The 8,509-nt window shown below is 31.1% G+C and overlaps 1 long non-coding RNA gene across 1 annotated transcript; it reads right to left on the bottom strand.

Annotated features, from left to right (window-relative positions):
• Nucleotides 1-32: 32 nt before the first annotated feature.
• On the bottom strand, nt 33-8,026 carry LOC140168361 (uncharacterized). The gene is made up of 3 exons (XR_011861198.1): nt 7,921-8,026; nt 1,712-1,810; nt 33-146 (listed from the first exon to the last, which is right to left on the bottom strand). It is a non-coding gene; the product is annotated as an uncharacterized lncRNA (long non-coding RNA).
• Between the last annotated feature and the right edge of the window lie 483 nt (nt 8,027-8,509).

Below are 8,509 nucleotides of genomic sequence, written 5' to 3' on the forward strand. Positions count from 1 at the left end.
CTCAGAACAGCTTTCAATCTCTAGTTGATAGGATTCATAGAGCACGACAGCTTCTTCTAATGAGTTAGCCGGAGAATCAGGATAAAATGTCCGGTTATAGGGAAGAGAGTTAAGGCACTCCTCCACTGGAATTGTTTCACATGGTGCTGAAAATATCAAATATGATTTGATGAATATAAAAGAAATCATGTACTTTCTTATACGATCATGATTTTTGGGTGCTTAAGATTATGATCTTGTTTAATAAATATATTATTGCAGCTACATGTATGCACTTCGAACACCTTAATGTAATGTTAATACACCATCAAATACTTTTACTTCAATTGTTTTAACTATGATATGTTTTGTTTTTTATAGTATCCTTCTTTATTTTAAGTTTATCTTTAGTTGTAGTACCTTTTACTAATTTTTTAGTTTTATTATGCAATGCTTTTCACTTTTTGTTGTTGTTTTTTGTTTTGTAGTTTTATATTGACTACACCTGTTATGTACATTCCAAAAGAAATTATATACCAAGTTAATGTGAAATAAATAAACTATATTTTTTTTATTTATTTTGATATCACATAGCGATATCATATTTTGCACCTGACCTCTTCATGTACAGCATATGTAACATACATATTTACATGCAAATTGTTGTGGGCAATTCTGTAATCTTGTTAATTTGTTAATATACTCTTGATCAAATAACCCCCGCCCTGCCTGAATGAGTAAAAAAAACGTAACTGTGGTTATCTTCAGTTTGCAATGACATATTTTTTTGCAACTTAAATCAAGGAAAGAGGACATTCTTAGCTTATATAAACACTACATTTCACGGACATGGTAGTCAACTTTTGAAGAAAACCTAAAATTACCACATGCCCAATTTTTCATAAAAATGGAAATTACATGGTGTTATGTAATCCAGTTTACAAAATAGATTCATTAGGTTTGTTGATATACAGTAAAAGAATTCTTTTGAACAAATTAGAACTTTTCCTCACTTTTGAAGGTTTCACCTATCATGGTCGATAGGCATCATCACATCATCAGAATGATGATTGTTGATCGTTACTTCCGGTTGGACATATCCTGACTGTAGAGGGTGTTTTTTTTTAGTCAGGAAAGGATCATATATAGTTTTAAAACACATCAATGGATGAACAACTGTTTCATATACTAAGGATTACTCTTGCATCTTTAATCTCAATACAATATAATATTCCTTCATGTAATACATTTATTTATGGAATCTATATCTCCTAATTAATAAAGTAGTATCAGAAGATGAGGACCCAACGTCATGAACAGAGATGAGGGGCTCACTACCTATGTCGCATGTATGATCTCTCTTGACTGCCTATCGACCATGATTGGTGAAACCGTTAATATTGAGTAAGTTTTGGTGTTGTTCAACAGTTCAAAAGAAATTTCTCTTACTGTAATCCAGTTTATCTCCATATTGCACATCCAAATTGTGCTGCAGTTTGCACCAAAAAAAAGAAGCGTTCTTGGCTTACAACCACCTAATTTCATTGGCATCAGTCATCAACTTCTAGAGACTAATGTAAATGATCACAAGCACATTTGTACTTGGATCACTATGCAGTGTGCAGGGGGTTACATAGCTGTATTTCCTCCCTCACAAAATCTGTGAAGATTGTTTTTAATGTTTTATTTTAATTCTTTTGCTTGCTTAGCATCAACAATTTAATAAACTTACAACAATAAATTTCATCACTTAAGTCACTACATTCAACAGTTCCATTACAGGTTGCACCAGCAGGGATAACCTCAATTCCATTAGCACAGGTATCAGTATCTGTAGAAAATCAAACAAAAATATGGGACACAAAATAACCTGCACAATTGCATTATGGGTAAGGCTCACAGTGCCACAGCAAATATTTGTAAGCTGCATCTCTGATTCTGAGGTACAATATCTATCAACTAAAATGATTTTGCCATAATGCATTGTTGTGAAATTGCCGTCCTGAAATGTTTTTTTTAACATGCACATAAAATATTGTTATCAACCAAATTAGCAGATCAAGATGCTAAAATCTTTATAAGGAGGTGTTTATTATTTACTTTATGTGTTATGAAATTCACAGTGAACATTTTGCATTCAAAATAATACTGCAAATCAAGGAATAGAAAATAGGAATAAAATTGCAAACAATTGGAGAATAAGTGACACATTTGTCGGTGACAATAAACTTGATAACCAGGGTAACATTTCGGAACATTTTGCTGGGGTCAGGTCAAAGGTCAGTTGGAGTCAAATCTTACAATTTCAATATCTGGACATCTGTAAGGGGTGACAACAAATCTCGTGACCAGGGGAATATGTTGCAACATTTTGCAGGGGACAGGTCAAAGGTCATCTGGGGTCAAATCTTAGAATTGCGTTATCTAGGGGTACGAGGCTCAAACTCGGTGACAACAAACCTTGTGACCAGGGGAACAATTTGAAACATTCTGTAGGGTAAGGTCAAAGGTCATCTGGGGTCAAATCTTAGAATTGCATTTTCTGGGCATCTGTAAGGAGCAGGGGACTCAAACTTGGTGACAACATTTGCAGGGGTCAGATACCTCCACAACACCAACACACCCCAGCTAGGTTTGTGGTCTATGACCACCATTTGCCACTAGTTATAAATTTGATTGTAATTCACCAAGCAATTCAGCCATGTTGGCTGCTATTTGAGTGTTTGATAAATATACCTGAAATAATGAAATACCTGAAATACCATTCAATAATACAGTCAACCATCATTCAGCAATACAATTAACCATTCAATAATACAATCAACCATCATTCAACAATACAATTAACCATTCTTCAATAAAACAATCAACCATCATTCAATAAAACAATCAACCATCATTCAACAATACAATAAAGTATCATTCAACAATACAATCACCATCATTCAACAATACAATAAAGTATCATTCAACAATACAATAAACCATCATTCAACAATACAATAAACCATCATTCAGCAATAAAATCAACCATCATTCAACAATACAATCAACCATCATTCAATAATACAATAAACCATTCAATAATACAATCAACCATCATTCAACAATACAATCAACCATCATTCAACAATACAATCAACCATCATTCAATAATACAATAAACCATCAATCAACCATCATTCAACAATACAATCAACCATCATTCAACAATACAATCAACCATCATTCAACAATACAATCAACCATCATTCAATAATACAATAAACCATTCAACAATACAATCAACCATCATTCAACATTACAATCAACCATCATTCAACAATACAATCAACCATCATTCAACAATACAATCAACCATCATTCAACAATACAATCAACCATCATTCAATAATACAATAAACCATTCAATAATACAATCAACCATCATTCAATACAATCAACCATCATTCAACATTACAATCAACCATCATTCAACAATACAATAAACCATTCAATAATACAATAAAGTATCATTCAACAATAAAATAAACCATCATTCAACAATAAAATCAACCATCATTCAACAATAAAATCAACCATCATTCAACAATACAATAAAGTATCATTCAACAATACAATCAACCATCATTCAACAATACAAACCATCATTCAACAATACAATCAACCATCATTCAACAATACAATAAACCATCATTCAACAATACAAACCATCATTCAACAATACAATAAACCATCATTCAACAATAAAATCAACCATCATTCAACAATACAATCAACTATCATTCAATTATACAATAAACCATTCAATAATACAATCAACCATCATTCAACAATACAATCAACCATCATTCAACGATGCAATAAACCATCATTCAACAATACAATCAACCATCATTAAACAATATAATGCATCATTCAACAATACAATCAACCATCATTCAACGATGCAATAAACCATCATTCAACAATACAAACCATCATTCAACGATGCAATAAACCATCATTCAACAATACAAACCATCATTCAACAATACAATCAACCATCATTCAACAGTACAATAAAGCATCATTCAACAATACAATCAACCATCATTCAACGATGCAATAAACCATCATTCAACAATACAAACCATCATTCAACAATACAATCAACCATCATTCAACAATGCAATCAACCATCATTCAACAATACAATCAATCATCATTCAACAATACAATCAACCATCATTCAACAATACAATCAACCATCATTCAACGATGCAATAAAACATCATTCAACAATACAAACCATCATTCAACAATACAATCAACCATCATTCAACGATGCAATAAACCATCATTCAACAATACAAACCATCATTCAACAATACAATAAACCATCATTCAACAATACAATCATCCATCATTCAACAATACAATCAACCATCATTCAACAATACAATCATCTTTCAACAATACAATAAACCACCATTCAACAATACAATCAACCATCATTCAACAATGCAATCAATCATCATTCAACAATACAATAAACCATCATTCAACAATACAATCATCCATCATTCAACAATATAATCAATCATCATTCAACAATACAATCAACCATCATTAAACAATACAATAATGCATCATTCAACAATACAAACCATCATTCAACAATACAAACCATCATTAAACAATACAATGCATCATTCAACAATACAAACCATCATTCATCATTCAACAATACAAACCATCATTCAACAATACAATAATGCATCATTCAACCATACAATCAACCATCATTCAACAGTACAATAAAGCATCATTCAACAATACAATCAACCATCATTCAACGATGCAATAAACCATCATTCAACAATACAATCAATCATCATTCAACAATGCAATCAACCATCATTCAACAATACAATCAACCATCATTCAACAATACAATCAACCATCATTCAACAATACAATCATCTTTCAACAATATAATACACCATCATTCAACAATGCAATCAACCATCATTCAACAATACAATAAAGCATCATTCAACAATACAATAAACCATCATTCAACAATACAAACCATCATTCAACGATACAATAAACTATCATTCAACAAATAAAAACACCATCATTCAACAATAAAATCAACCATCATTCAATAATACAATAAACCATCATTCAATAATACAATAAACCATTCAATAATACAATCAACCATCATTCAACAATACAATCAACCATCATTCAACAATACAATCAACCATCATTCAACAATACAGTCAACCATCATTCAATAATACAATAAACCATTCAACAATACAATCAACCATCATTCAACATTACAATCAACCATCATTCAACAATACAATCAACCATCATTCAACAATACAATCAACCATCATTCAACAATACAATCAACCATCATTCAATAATACAATAAACCATTCAATAATACAATCAACCATCATTCAACAATACAATAAACCATCATTCAACATTACAATCAACCATCATTCAACAATTCAATCAACCATCATTCAATAATACAATAAACCATTCAATAATACAATAAAGTATCATTCAACAATAAAATAAACCATCATTCAACAATAAAATAAACCATCATTCAACAATACAATAACGTATCATTCAACAATACAATAAACCATCATTCAACAATACAAACCATCATTCAACAATACAATAAACCATCATTCATTCAACAATAAAATATCAACCATCATTCAACAATACAATCAACCATCATTCAATAATACAATAAACCATTCAATAATACATCAACCATCATTCAACAATACAATCAACCATCATTCAACAATACAATCAACCATCATTCAACAATACAATCAACCATCATTCAACAATACAATCAACCATAATTCAACGATGCAATAAACCATCATTCAATAATACAATCAACCATCATTAAACAATACAATGCATCATTCAACAATACAATCAACCATCATTCAACGATGCAATAAACCATCATTCAACAATACAAACCATCATTCAACAATATAATCAACCATCATTCAACAGTACAATAAAGCATCATTCAACAATACAATCAACCATCATTCAACGATGCAAAAAACCATTCAACAATACTAACCATCATTCAACAATACAATCAACCATCATTCAACAATGCAATCAACCATCATTCAACAATACAATCAATCATCATTCAACAATACAATCAACCATCATTCAACAATACAATCAACCATCATTCAACGATGCAATAAACCATCATTCAACAATACAAACCATCATTCAACAATACAATCAACCATCATTCAACGATGCAATAAACCATCATTCAACAATACAAACCATCATTCAACAATACAATAAACCATCATTCAACAATACAATCATCCATCGTTCAACAATACAATCAACCATCATTCAACAATACAATCATCTTTCAACAATACAATAAACCATCATTCAACAATACAATCAACCATCATTCAACAATGCAATCAATCATCATTCAACAATACAATAAACCATCATTCAACAATACAATCATCCATCATTCAACAATACAATCAATCATCATTCAACAATACAATCAACCATCATTAAACAATACAATAATGCATCATTCAACAATACAAACCATCATTCAACAATACAAACCATCATTCAACAATACAATAATGCATCATTCAACCATACAATCAACCATCATTCAAAAGTACAATAAAGCATCATTCAACAATACAATCAACCATCATTCAACGATGCAATAAACCATCATTCAACAATACAATCAATCATCATTCAACAATGCAATCAACCATCATTCAACAATACAATCAACCATCATTCAACAATACAATCATCTTTCAACAATACAATAAACCATCATTCAACAATGCAATCAACCATCATTCAACAATACAATAAAGCATCATTCAACAATACAATAAACCATCATTCAACAATACAATAAACCACCATTCAACAATACAATCAACCATCATTCAACAATACAATAAAGCATCATTCAACAATACAATAAACTATCATTCAACAAATGAAGAGCTTTGTTGCAAAACCCCTTACATCCACTTTTGACTTTTTGAGAAAAACAGCTTTTTTTAATTGTGCAAGTATTACTTGTTCGATTTGATTCAATTTGGGATTGGATAAAGTGTTGATGAATAGAAACTAAAAGAATAGGTTTGGGACAATTTTCAAGGCTTCCTATTTATTTTATTATTTATTTTATATCGCACCTTTTGTGGATGTAAGGGGTTTTGCAACAAAATAAATTTACCCTTTTCTAGAAACCACCTTTGCAATCAAATTTGAGCCCATTTGTTTGCACTACATTATGTAACTTGACTAATGCTTTGAAAATCAAAAGAAAAATTTAAATATCTCATTTACTTTTTTAATTATGAATTTTTAATTAAATTCGAAAATGGCATTTTTGGGTATTTCGAAGCTACACCTTTTGTTAATTAAAATGATTTTTTCAAACATAGTGACCCAAAACAGTTCCTTTTGGTTTTAATAGGTAAAGAACATTCCAGGCTACCATTATACATCAACAAATTTAAAACAAAACAATTCTATATTCATTTTAAGTTCAGATTTCGGAAATTCCTAAGATTTCCCAAACGGAAATATGCGATAACTCCGAAGGGAAGGTAGTATGAAGGTTTAACAACCACCAAAATGTGTATTTTACCCACACTATAATATTATGCCAATAACTCAATATGGCCAAAAGTGGATTTAAGGGGTTTTGAAACGAAGCTCTTCATTAATAAAAACACCATCATTCAACAATAAAATAAACCATTCAACATTAAAACAAACCATCATTCAACAATACAATTAACCATCATTTAATAATAAAATAAACCATCATTCAATAATACAATAAACCATCATTCAACTTACCTACAACTTCACAAGTAGATGACAATCGAATATTGAAACCTACATCACTTTGACTTTCATCACTGGTGAATCTAATATACAGAGCCAGGGAGGAAAGGATATCAGGTGGAATCCGATCTTTGGTATATCTCGAGCATTTTCAAATTCTATGCTGCCACTCACATATAGGTAGTCTTCTCTTGCTAAACGGAATTCCAGGAATTCTGCATACACATAGCACTCAGTCTCACGCGGGGCTGGGGCATATATGGCCCATTCACAGTATGCCGAATCAAAGTAATTGGCTGGGTAATTCTTTGAATTTAATAGATATTCCTGGTCTGGATCCAGAAGTATCTCTGGTTCATGATCACCACAACCTGGATAAGTGAACATGGAAATATTAAGTGTATGTGAAAACATTTGTGTGAGAAGGTGCCTATGAGCATACTCAATGAATCTGCCTCAACATTCATATCCTTTTTTCTATAAATGGTACCCTCTGATATTTGCCACAAAATCAACACTCAGTCAAGATCCTCAACTCCTCCCCCCCGAGTCCCCTGCCAAATGAACTTTCAGAAAGAAGCAGTATATACAGGGTCAATTG

The sequence above is a fragment of the Amphiura filiformis genome, chromosome 13, assembly GCF_039555335.1.
Source record: "Amphiura filiformis chromosome 13, Afil_fr2py, whole genome shotgun sequence".
NCBI classification, from domain to species: Eukaryota; Metazoa; Echinodermata; class Ophiuroidea; order Amphilepidida; family Amphiuridae; genus Amphiura; species Amphiura filiformis.